We start from the raw sequence: 13707 nt of genomic DNA, 5'->3' as shown, positions 1-13707 counted from the left end.
TCCTTTCACGTGATCTGGGCCCCGCCCTAGATCCACTTTCGTCCATCGTGTCCGCCCGATGGTCTTCCTTCATGCGACCTGCATGAAAGGGAAGCAATTCCTTGTTACCTTGTAACATTACCCCCCCTCTTAGGCGTATCGTCTCGATACCCTGGATTATCGTTTTCCCGCGCCTAGTCCGGCGGCGGTGGTGGAGGTATAGCTACTCCGGTGGTGTCGTATCCTCTCTTTCCTCTTTTCCTCACTTTCCCTGACCATGCCCAAGGTTCAGACTTCTCGACGCGTCCGTACCCAGAACTCGACTCAACAGCGCCAGGCTCGTGCTGACCGTATCCGCCAACAAGGGAACGAGATGACCTTTCGTTGCAAGCGGTGTGAGGAGAAGAATCTTCGTTGTTTCGTGGACACTGCCTCTGGGCAGTGTGCGGGCTGTATTTCGGTGAAAGCTGAGTGTAGCTTATTTGTGACTGAGGAAGAGTGGGAGAAGGTTGAGGCTGAAAAGCGCGAGAAGCGCTTGGCGCTTCTTCGAGCTGAGGCCGAGGTCGCTCAACTTCGGCTGGAAGTGGCAGAGACTGAGGCGCGAGAGCGAGCATTCGCTGATCGAGATCACGCCATTTTGAGTCTTCAGGATCGCGCGAAAGAGCAAGCCGAGGGGAACTCTGCCCCTGGTACGGACTTTCAACCAACTGAACCATCGCTACCCGGACTGTCGACTGACTTGGGCTGGTTGCAGGATGACGCTTCTTTCGATCCTTTTTCTGAATTCTTTTCTTCCCTTGAGGACCCGGTCCTCCCTTCTCTGGGTGTTTCCGATGGTACTCACGTACCTGTGACTTGCAGTTCGTCAAATTTTCTTTTGGTTCCCAAGTGTTCTGGCTCTCTGGCCATCCTAGCCACTTGACCAAGTATTTCCACTGACGACCGATTTTCCGCAGGTCCCTGATTTCTTCGACCTCGTACTCATCGTCTTCGAGCTCTATGTCGGTAGCTAGCTCGGCATCTGGAGGTGCTCTTTCCAGGAGTTTCTTGTGAAAGACAGGGTGGATGCGCATGCCTGGTGGGAGTTGGAGTTTGTAGTTTACGTTACCCATTTCCTCTAGAACCTCGAATGGTCCTATTCGGAGGTTGTCCAGTTTCTTGCTTGGTCGCTTAGTTTTCAAGTTCTGACGTGACAGGAAAACTTTGTCCCCCTTCTTAAAGGTTGGTCCCTCAATCCTTTGCTTATTAGCCGCCTTGGCTGTCGTGAGGTTCCTATGAGCTATGTTCTTGCTCAATTCTTCGTGCAGTCCTCGCATCAAGCGGGCTTTGTCGTCTGCACCTACTGCGATACTCTCTATATCTTTTGGATCTCGATGAGCAACCGGCTCATATCCGTAATTCGCGTAGTGTGGTGAGTACTTAGTCGTCGCAGACCTAGTACTATTGTAGGCCAATTGTGCTGTCGGCAAGAGTTCAACCCAATTGTCTTGCAGCTTGTTGGCGTACATCCTCAGATACTGTTCCAGTGTCTGGTTCGTTCGTTCCGTCTGGCCATCTGTTTCGGGGTGGAAGCTAGTCGATAGTTTCTTCTTCACACCCAGCTTTGCCAGGAATGTGTTCCAATACTTGGAAGTGAACAGTTTATCACGATCGGTGATGAATTCTTCAGGTATCCCATGTTCTGACATAAGTGCCTTGCTGACCTCATACGCGCATTCTTCTGCCGTAATGGTTTCTTCCGTGGGCACAAACTTTGCTCCTTTCGTGTGACGACACACGATGACTAGGACTGTGTCGCATAATCTTCCGGATCCTGGTTCTAACGACTTCGGGAGCTTCACTATGAAGTCCATTGTTACGCTGCTCCATGGTCTCGTTGGTGGCGGTAAGGGTTGTAACAGGCCATAGGGCTTATGTCTCTTGGGTTTGTTCTGATGACAAGCCAAACAGTTGCCTAGGACGTCCTGCACCTTCGCTCGCAAGCGTGGTATCGCAAACACCTTTGATAGTCGCCTGACCATTTCTTCTAGCGATGCATGTCCATACTCTGGGGACTCATGCAGTTCCTTGATGAGACTCGATCTCATGTGTGGGGGTACATATGTTCGATCGCTTCGAATCATATCTCGGTACTCTCGCTCGTCTTGTAACAGTTCGTCGGAGCCGTTCTCGTCAGGCTCGAACTGCCAGCTGGCCGCTCTCTGCTGCCACTGCTGCTGAAGTGTTTCTACCCGCTCGGCCACCTTAGCTATCTTAGCTAGTTCCGGCTGGTTGTAACGTAGTGTGCCATCAGGCATCTTCTTGAACATGGCGTCATGTGGTTCCTTATGATTTTCCTCGCGTAAGTCGGATCTCCTGCTTAAAGCATCCGCAGCTCCGTTGAGCGTTCCAGCGCGGTGAGTTATCTTGAAGTCGAACTGAGCTAGCATCTCAGCCCATCGGACTTGTCGTCGGTTGAGTTTCTTCGTTGTCATGAAACCTGCCAAGTTCTGGTGATCGGTAAAAACCTCGATCTGGTGTGGTAGTCCTAGCAAATAGACTTCCCACTGTTCAAAGGCATCGACTACTCCTAGTAGCTCCTTATCGTGAACGTCGTAGTTTAGTTCTGCTCCAGAGAACTTTCTTGAGTGGTAGAACACTGGTCTCCACTTTTTGTCTGGGCACTGCTGCGACAATACAGCTCCGAGTGCATAATCTGACGCGTCGGTCTCGACTCGCGTCTCTCGCTTTGGGTCGTACATCTCTAGTACTGGTGCCTCGAGGAATATCTGCTTGATTCGATCAAAAGCCTCCTGATGTTCCTCGTTCCATTTGAAACCAACTTCCTTCTTCGTGATCTCGGAGAGAGGTGTTGTGATCTTTGAGTAATCCTTGATGAACTTCCGGTAGTAGTTGGCAAATCCTAGGAAGGATTGCACGTCCTTGACTGTTTTGGGCGTTGGCCATTCCTGTACAGCCGCTGTCTTCTTTGGGTTCATCTTCACCCCCTCTGTGGATATTATGAAGCCTAGGTATTCCGTTTCCTTCGTGTGAAATTCGCACTTCCCCGGCTGCAGGTACAGCTTGTATTCCTTAAGCTTCCTGAGCACTTTCTTGACATGTTCCACATGTTCTTCTAGCGTCCCGCTAGAGTATACCAGCACATCGTCGATGTACGCTGTGACGAAGATTCCAAGGTACTCGTGAAGAGCGTTGTTGATGACTGACTGAAACGTTGCCGGGGCATTCGTTAACCCAAAAGGCATTACTGTGTACTCGAACAGTCCATATTTCGTTTTGAACGCTGTCATCCATTCGTGTCCTTCCTTGATCCTGATTCGGTGAAATCCTTCCCGAACGTCGAACTTCGTAAACCACTTGGCTCCCTGGAGTCGATCCATGAGCTCGGTTATTAGTGGTAAGGGATATCGGTTCTTCCGAGTAACGCTGTTCAACCTTCGGAAGTCGACACATAGTCGCCACTTCCCGTTAGGCTTCTTTACGAACAAGATGGGTGAGGCCATTGGGCCTGATCCCGGTCGGATAAATCCCTTCTTCAGATTCTTCTGGATGTACTCCCTTAGCTCAGCATCGTGCTCGGGCGATATGGGATACATAGGTCCTGGGCTTAACTTTGCCCCTTCATCTAGGATGATCTCGTGATCCCAATCCTGATGGTCTGCCAAGTCCGTGGCTTCGTTTTCCTCGAAGAGTTCTCTAAACTCGTCGGTCTGATACTCTCTTGGTATCTCTAGTGGTAAGGGTCCTTCCTTCGTGGTCGCGACTCGTCTTATCCATATGACTCCTACTCTTTGAGGGTCCTTCTCATAGATTCTCATGATCTTATGAGGCGAGATCTTGCCGAACCTCCCGTCCTGGGTTGAGCTCTGGTCCTTCGGGCTCACTCTTTGGCGTACTCTAGCAACCTTGTGCACAGGTTCTCTTCTGAGTATCGTCTTCATTCGCCAGTCGATGGCGGGGTTATGGGCATCTAGCCAGTCATAACCAATCAACATGTCTAGTCCTCCTAGTTCCATTATGTCGATATTCATTTGGCACTCTATGCCAGCTATCCGTAGCTTTGTTGATTCGGTTTCCATCCGTATCATGCCGTTTCCATATTCCATGGGTTTCTCGTCGGCTAACAGTACCGATACTGGGTTCTTCTTAACCCGGTAGGGTAGTTCGTGTTTCTCCACCACTCTGGGTGAGATCATCGTTCGTGCGGCCCCGCTATCTACGAGCGCCTCGATGTTTCGTCCCTGTACAGATACGGTCGTGAGCAGCTGCTTCACCCGACCATCGGTATCCTGCACCTTCCTAAGGGTCGTTTTAGGACTGCCTTCACCAGCGTGACCCTGTCCCTGGCGGCATCCTAGTTTTTTGACTGCTTACCTTTCCTGTACTTAGGAAAGTAGCCTGTGTCATTCTTTGAGCTGTAGTGCGTCAAGCACCTGTCGTCGTAACAGAAGCTCCAATGAATGTTCTGGTGAGGTATCTCCTCCCTGGTGATCCTCTTCCTTGGTTGAGCCTTCTTGGCCTCGTGAATCTCACAATCTGCTACCTCGCAGATGTTTGATGATAGGGTGCGATGGTAATAGTCATCCACCTTGTGTGCTTCCTTGAGCTGCTTGCGATGGAAGTCACACCCGTTCCTGCATTGCGTCCATAGAAGTCTGTAGTGGATCTCCACTTTCTCTGGTTCGTGTAGATGGCAGATGTCTGCTAGACATTCGTCTGCCCAGAGGTTCAGGTGGCAGCACCGGTCCTGGTCTGTCCTGCAATCCTCCTTATCTTGCTTATGGAACTCGCAATTTATCTTACAGTCATACCAACACAAATCCTTGTGATCCTTGGTATCTTCTACTTCGTGGGCTTCTTGGTCCTCGACCTCAACCATTGGATCATCGAAGTAGGGTTGTTGGTGTATCGCCTGATACCCAATTTCTTCGGCATTCGGGCCGGTAATCATGATTCGTTCGCGAACCGTGCATTCGTCGGCGTAGTGTGTCTTGTTACCACATACCCAACACTGGTTGTTGGCTAATCGTTCCATCACGATGGTGCCTTTGACCTTCCAGTCAGTCTTCTTTGGCTGGCCCATGGTGAGAACTTCGTTGTCCGGTTTAACTCTTGGGACGATTTCGTAGCCTTCCTTATCCTCCAAGCGTGCCTCTTCGTATAGGTCTAAGTCGCTTAGGTTGTCATCCGGCTCTATCCCGGCCGGGTAAGGCGTGCCTTGTCTGATCATCCGGATCTTGACAGCTGCCTGTTTGACTTGTTCTTCTTCGCAATCCCTAGCGAAGTGTCCTGTCTTCCCGCATCGGAGACATGCTTTGTTGTCGTAACGCCGCTGGCGTTCTTCCTTGGAGAGACCGTCGTGTCTTTTACCTCCTCGGGTTTTCTTGTCTTTGGCCTTCTCTTGTACCTTGCCGGTCATGATGGCGTCGCCATCCCTGTCGAATCTACCACGCTGTTTCTTCATGTTGGGCAGGTTGGGTCGGAAGTATTTCTTCTGATCGTTTCGTTCCCACAACCTGTTGTCGATACGCGTGGCTAGCTCGATCAGAGCGTGTAGCGTCCCGGGCTTATCGTGGTGTACAAGGCCGTCCTTGACATTCTCTTTGAGGCCTGCTTCGAATACCGTTCGAAGTGCCGCATCATCCCAATCGATCCGTGCTTGTAGTTGCTTAAATTCCGCCGTGTATGCCGATACTGACGAGGTCTGCCTCAGGCGAGTGATCTTCTTCTCTGCCTGGTTCTGAGCGTCTACTTCTCCGAAGATGCGTCCCATCTCTTGCTTAAACTCTGTCCAACTTGCGAATAAGGTACGGGTTCCTTCTTTGGTGCCCATGTGTTCTGCATCCAGCAGATAATCGTCCACATAGGGTTGCATCCAATTGGAAGCCTTATCCTTCATGTATGTACTGGCCATGAGGATCTTTTCCTGGTCGTTGGGTACCTCGTTGTACTCGCAGTACAGGTCGATGTTGGTGAGAAATACTCGTAGCTTTTCTCGTTCTCCACCGTATTTCTCTGGTGACGCTATCTTGGGTTTCTTTGTAGCAACGGGTCGTTCGTTAGGGGTCATCATCAGTTGCCCTGCAAGCTGATTGATCATTGCCTGCATCTCAGCAATCTGCTGAGCCTGCGTGGTTGTGTGTTGCCTAAGATTCCTGAGCTCGGTGACGTTAGGGTTCTCTCCCTCGTCATCGGATGCTTCCAGCATCTCATCATTTTCTGGGGTAGGGCGTGCTGGCGTCGAGGGTCCCTGACCCTGAGCCCTGTTGTTCTGCGCGTTTCCCTGATGAGCCATTGTTGAATCTTAATCGGGCTGTCCTGTTGGTTAAACGTCCACTGATATCCAAGGTGGTTAAAGTGTTACACGGGGTTAGGCTATACTTCTCTAGGCTCGGTCCGTACTAAGGCGAGGTAGACTAAAGCGGTAGTCCGTGAGGTATCGTATGGAATGATCAGGTGGAAAAGAGTTATCGTTGTAACCAAAGGATAAACAATACCAATTCTATAAACGATAGAATAACTAGTTGACAATCTGTGTAAGAGATGAACTATTTGAGTTAACCACAACGAGTGTAATAATGAGATCCAACACATTCTTATACCCATTGCCATAGGTCCTGTCCTCCTTACCCTCCCTTCCAAGAGGGAGGCCTAGGAGGGCCGTGACCTCCCAATCCTCACTGGCCTCCCAGAGGCCAGGTCTTGGCGGGATGCCATTCCTTTCACGTGATCTGGGCCCCGCCCTAGATCCACTTTCGTCCATCGTGTCCGCCCGATGGTCTTCCTTCATACGACCTGCATGAAAGGGAAGCAATTCCTTGTTACCTTGTAACAATAGTATATTATAAATACTAGATACTAAAGATATATAATAGTATTATATATAGACTAGAGACTATAAGACGTAACCTTCTAATATATATACTATCCTTTACTATTTCTACTCTTTATAACCTTTGTAGCTACCCTTTATAACTACTACTGCCTTTACTACTACTACTATTACTACCCCTTCCTAAGAATAACTAATAAGTTACTTATAGTATAGCTATAACTAATACTTAATAATTAGCTTTAGTTAGAGGAATATTAATAGTAGTATAGCCTATACCTTATTCTCTTATCTTTATAGTATCTTTTTAAATTCCCTCTCTTTAAGCCTAGGATATTAGTCCTTAAGTACCCTTTTAATATTAATAGCTTAGTAGTATAGCTATCTCTTAGTCTCCTTACTTTACTTACTAAAGGTTAGGTAGGTAAGGTAGCTAAATATAAGGAGATTAATAAGGTAGTAGGTGTTAGTATAGATAATTTCCTTATACTTTATAACCCTCTTTAGATACTATATTCTAGTCTACTTATAGGTTACTTTTATTATAATATTACTAACCCTAGACCTCTTAATAAGGTACTAGCTAATAGATTTACTATTACTAAGGATTTAGAGTATTAGAGGTATTTACTCCTCTAGCTCCTTACTAACTACTAGATTTAGCTCCTAAGTATATATAGGGCTTATATTATTTATATTTAATAGGTTAAGGGGCTCCTTACTAGAGAGGGTATACTAGCCTAGCTAGATAGCTATAATAAGTTACCTTAAGGGATATATAGTATTTATATATAGTATATTTTAATTATATATAATTTAATTATATATAATTTAATTATATATAGTAGGATACTTAAAGTTAGTATTAGTATAAAGGTTAGAAGTAGCTAGGTTTTTATATAACCCTTCTTAGTTATAGTAAATATACTATATCCTCTCTCCCCTTTATAATATATTATAATTATATTACTAGCTAATAGCTAGTAATCCCTATTATACCCTCCTAAGGTTTAATAGGTATCTTTTTTTAGTTACCTTTAGTAAATTTTTTTTAACTTTAGTTTTTATATATAGATATTAGAGCTTTACTACTATAAAACACTAATTAGTCTAGCGTTTAAATCACGTTATTACTTTATCTTTTTTATTAACTTTTATAACTAATAAGTAGAGGGATAGCTACTTTTTACTTTTTTAAAGTTTTATTTTAATAATACCCCCCTACTTATAGAAAATAAAAAATTATAGGTAAGTAGTTAATATTAAATAAGTAATAGAGGATTAATATCTTAGGCTTAAGGAGAAGGAATTTAAATAAATATTATAAGGATATAAGAATAAGGTATAGATAGTACTAGTACTAATATTCCTCTAACTAAAGCTAATTATTAGATAGTAGTAGCTATACTATAAGTAGCTAGTTAGTTATTCTTAAGAAGAGGTAGAGGTAGTAGTAGTAGTTATAAAGGGTAGCTATAAAAGTTATAAAGGGTAGAAATAGTAAAGAATAGTAGGGGATAGTATATAAGTTAGAAGGTTATATCTTATCTCTAGTAAGTATATAATACTACTATATATCTTTAGTATCTACTATTTATAATATATTATATATATACTAGCTATACTAAATATAAGTATAAGCCTATAGTTACTTAGTTAGTACTTTATCTTAAAAAGGTCTCTAGATATACTATAATAATAAAAAAAAAGTCTATAAAGGCTAAAGTTAACTCTTTTTCTATAATACTTAGATCTCTCTCTTTAACTACCTTATTAATATTTAGGATTTATTAATATAGTTACTCCTTAGTCTTTTTACTAACGCCTAAAGCTACTATAACTAAGTAGCTATACTTAATAAGCTTAATAAGGTAATATATATTAATATATATAATAAATATTAACTTAAACCCTTTCCTCTTTAGGATTATTATTATAGTCTCCTCTACCCTCTCCTTTATTATAATATAGCTAACCTTAGTCTCTCTTATAAGGTTCTTCTTAGGTTTAGTATAGTAAAAGTACTAAAGGACTTTAGGTTTATACTCCTCTAAATCTTAGAAGACTTTTAGGGGTAGCTTATTAATATATATAATACTTAAATCTTTTATATTATTAAATATATTTAAATAATAAACGTACTAGTAAAAGATATAAGTATAACACTATTAAAAGATACTATAATAAATTATAGTAAAGGTGTATTTCCTAAACACTATATTTTACTATATATAGCTATATATAGTTAATAATAGATAGGTTAAAGCTAAAGCCCTAAAGTTAAGGTAGTTCTAAAAAGTTATAGTAATATTAGGGAGAAAAGGAGTTTAGGGAGAAGAGGAGTTTTTAAACTATAGTACTTAAGAATAAAGAGATATTTAAATAACTTAAATTTTCTTCTCTTAACTCCTACACTTTAATATATCTAGTATATCTAGTATATCTAGTATATTTAGTATATCTAGTAACTCTAGTAACTCTAGTATCTTTAATATAAAAGTTATTATATATAATATTATTATAAATATAAAGTACTTAGTTTTAAAGGGTTTAGTAACCCTTTTAATAACTATAGTAGCTACTATTAAATAGTATAGTAAGTATAAAGTTATTATTAAGATTAACCCCTTTAAAAGTAACTTTAAGTATAAGTTCTAGACTTATATTTAATCCTTTAGCCTATTATATAAGTTTACTAAAAAAGAATTTAACTATATACTTAGGGACTTAGTATTTATTATTAAAGTCCTCTTTATAAGTACTACTATTATACTAGCTAGTAAAGGTATAAATAAAGCTAATAAGTTATTTACTCTTCTCTAGGATATATAGGTCTAGTATATATATAATATATAAGTTATAATTTTTTATTTTCTATAAGTAGGGGGGTATTATTAAAATAAAACTTTAAAAAAGTAAAAAGTAGCTATCCCTCTACTTATTAGTTATAAAAGTTAATAAAAAAGATAAAGTAATAATATAATTTAAACGCTAGACTAATTAGTATTTTATAGTAGTAAAGCTCTAATATCTATATATAAAAACTAAAGTTAAAAAAATTTACTAAAGGTAACTAAAAAAGAAACTTATTAGAAACCTTAGTAAAGGTCTAATAAGGATTACTAGTATTAGCTAGTAATATAATTATAATATATTATAAAGAGAGGAGGATATAGTATCTTTACTCTAATTAAGCTTACTTAGAATTTTATATATTTCTATAAAAGCCTAGCTACTTCTAACCTTTATACTAATACTAACTTTAAGTATCTTACTATATATATCTCTAAAGGTAACTTATTATAGCTATTTAGCTAGGCTAGTATACCCTCTCTAGTAAAGAGTTATTTAATCTATTAAATATAAATAATATAAGCCCTACTACTATATATACTTAAGAGCTAAATCTAGTAGTTAGTAAAGAGCTAAAGGAATAAATACCTCTAATACTCTAAATCCTTAGTAATAGTAAATCTATTAGCTAGTACCTTATAAAGAGGTTTAAGGTTAGTAATATTATTATAAAAATAACTTATAAGTAGACTAAAATATAGTATTTAAAGAGGGTTATAAAGTATAAAGAGATTATTTATACTAATACTTACTACTTTATTAATTTCCTTTTATTCAACTACCTTACCTACCTAACCTTTAGTAAGTAGAGTAAAGAGACTAAGAGATAGCTATATAACTAAGTAATTAATATTAAAAAAGTATTTAAAGACTAGTATTCTAGGCTTAAGAAGAAAGAATTTAAAGAAATACTATAAGAATAAGAGAATAAGGTATAAACTATACTACTATTAATATTCCTCTAACTAAAGCTAATTATTAAGTAGTCGTAGTAGCTATACTATAGGTAGCTAGTTAATTATTCTTAAGAAGGGGTAGTAGGGGTAGTAGAGGTAGTAGTAGCAGAGGTAGTAGTAGTAGTTATAAAGTATAGCTATAAAGGTTATAAAGGGTAGAAATAATAAAGGATAGTAGAAGATAGTAGAATATAGTAGGGGATAGCGTATAAGTTAGAAGGTTATATCTTATATCTAGAAGGCGTATTATACTATTATATATCTTTAGTATCTAGCGTTTATAATATACTATATATATACTAGTAGTACTAAATATAAGTATAAGCCTATAGTTACTTAGTTAGCGCTTTATCTTAAAAAAGGTCTCTAAATATACTATAATAATAATAAAAAAACGTCTATAAAGGCTATAGCTAAATATAAGTTACTAGTACTATAATAACTAATAAGTAGTATAAGTACTTAGAGGAGGTTTATAATAAAGACTTTAAGGACTAGCTACTATATATTATAAATATTATTAAGGAGCTAAGATAAGTATAAGTAGTAGATAATTAATTTAATAATATTAAAGGCTTAGGATATAATATAATAGGATTTAGGTACGTAATAGTAATAAGTATAGTATAATAGCTATAATAGCTTTTATAGCTATAGTAACTATAGTAGTAATATATAAAGGTAATATATAGGCTTTATAGCTACTTAAAAGGAATTATAATTATAATTATAACTATAACTATAACTATAACTATAATTACTATAATTACTATAATTACTATAATTAATATAATTACTATAATTACTATAATTACTATAATTACTATAATTACTATAATTACTATAATTACTATAATTACTATAATATAATAGAGCTTAATCTCTAAATAGTATTAGTAGTAATTATAATAAGAATCTAGGATATAAGTATATATATAGTATAATATAAGTAGAGTAGATAGAAAGGTATTATAAGTAAAAAGAGACTTCTAGATATACTAAGATAGTTTAGGCTTAGTTTATAAATTTCCTAGTAATATAATATAAGATAATACTATAAGCCCTATCCTTAAGGCCTAAGAGGGATAACTCTATTTATAAATTAATAAAAAGCTACTCCTTTCTACTTTATTTATAGTAAGTACCCTTTACTTATAATACCTCCTAAGGATAGTAGGTAAGAGGGGGAGGTACTAGATATAGTAGATAGAGTTTAGTATTTATTAAGTATATATATAGTAGTAATAAGTTATTTATTAAAAGTATAAGAGTATTAAAGTTACTACTATAATAAGAAATATAAGCTAAATATCTTTTATAAAAAAGACTCTATTCTCTTTAGTATAAAGTATATTAACCTAGTTAACTAACTTAGTAAAAAGCTTTCTAGTAAGTATATTATACTATTTTAAGTCTAAAATATAGTTAGGTTATAAGTATATTACTTACTTCTACTACCTTATTATTATATTTATAATATTTTCTATATATCTCTTTATAACGTATAGGATATAGCTCAGCTAGAAAGGTACTAAGGTCCTAATATAAATACTTCTCTTATTATCTCTATAGATAAGGAACTTACTCTGAACCTACACTTTACGTATAGGAAAACTAGTATAAACTATTATTATTACTTTCCTTAGTATATTATTAGAATATAGAGCTATCCCCTACTATTCAATTATAGTATAAAATAAATACTATTACTTATAACTACTCCTTATAGAGTGTAGCTTGCGTTGCAAAAATACTCTAGTAGATGTTTTACTTAAAATTATCATATCCTCATTCAGAATTGGAATTTATCTAAGTACAACGACCTCGCGCCAATTCTACACATGATGCAGATCACACTCACTGTCTTTTGTATCCAAACGCTCGTACCAATCTACTGTAGGGTGATGCTTCCTGGACAAGACCTAAACCCTAGTATCCGACACCCCCTTACATTCCAATCATTGCCATGAACATGCACCTTCTCATGTCCTAGAGCATGACCGCGTCCCCCTCAGCGTCCCACTCAACCTCAATCCTATTCATCGGTTCCTGGTGCACCCCAAAGGGACCCATTGCTTTCCGATAACATGCATATTCTCCACGACGTAGCTGATCCGGCTCAGTCTTCATGCTCCACGGCGTGCCATGTTCTGACTTCCACGTCTTCATGCTCCACGGCGGGAAATAGAGATACACCGCAATCTCTGCATCGCGGAACATGGCGCGTACATCGTCTATTGGGTCTAGACAATGTGCCAGATCGGCAAGAGCCCTCGTTTCCTCCAGATATAAAATGTGGTAAGCTTCGACGCGCTTCAGGTTGGGGAAACAGGACCTTTTCTTGGCGAGACACAAGTCGTTCAGGAAATTGGCCGTGACATGCGTCGCCTCACTGATGCGCAATGTTTCCAGCGTCCTCGGAAAGATCTCTTGTGGGTTGGCGTGAGAGGTTGCTTGGCGGAAGATGATATGACCTTCGATTGCTTTCATGGTAAGGGTGATTTCCTGCAGAGTCTCGAAACGTCGGAAATCGAAAAGCGTGCTGATGCCACGGCCGCACACCAAAGCCGTCATGTCGCTTGGTACCTCGAGGACTGTTAGACGAGGCAGTGTGGCTGCAAGCGCGCCACTGAGGAAGCTGTGTTTCCACAGCTCTGGATGTGGAGGGTTCGCGATGGCGGACGGAGAACGCGTGTTGGCGAAGAAAGGGAAGTCCATTAGCCACGCATCGCCGATCTTCAGTTCACGTAAGTTCGGCAGCGCGCAAAGAAGGACGCCGAAAAGCGCGGGAACGATGTCCGTCGTTAGAGAGTCGATCCAGTCTGTCGCGTGTTGTTCGTTGGTGGCGTAGTGTTGGATCATGGTCTTGCATATTTTCATGAATTCAGCTTTCTGCGTTATGCGATCTGGGGCAGGGATCGGAACATAGGTGGCATCGGTGAGGTATACGTATATTCCGGCGCGGCTGACATGGCTTGTCATTGAAGTTCTTCCTTCACTGCGACTCCAGATTTCTAACCTCTCCACGCGCGACAGCAAGTGCGACCGATGGCCCACTTCCCACATGTACCCATCGATGAAAGTGAG

Source organism: Alternaria dauci, chromosome 7 (genome assembly GCF_042100115.1).
Source record: "Alternaria dauci strain A2016 chromosome 7, whole genome shotgun sequence".
Lineage (NCBI taxonomy): Eukaryota > Fungi > Ascomycota > Dothideomycetes > Pleosporales > Pleosporaceae > Alternaria > Alternaria dauci.
The sequence above is the reverse complement of the archived record's forward strand: the minus strand, read 5'-3'. Positions refer to the sequence as shown.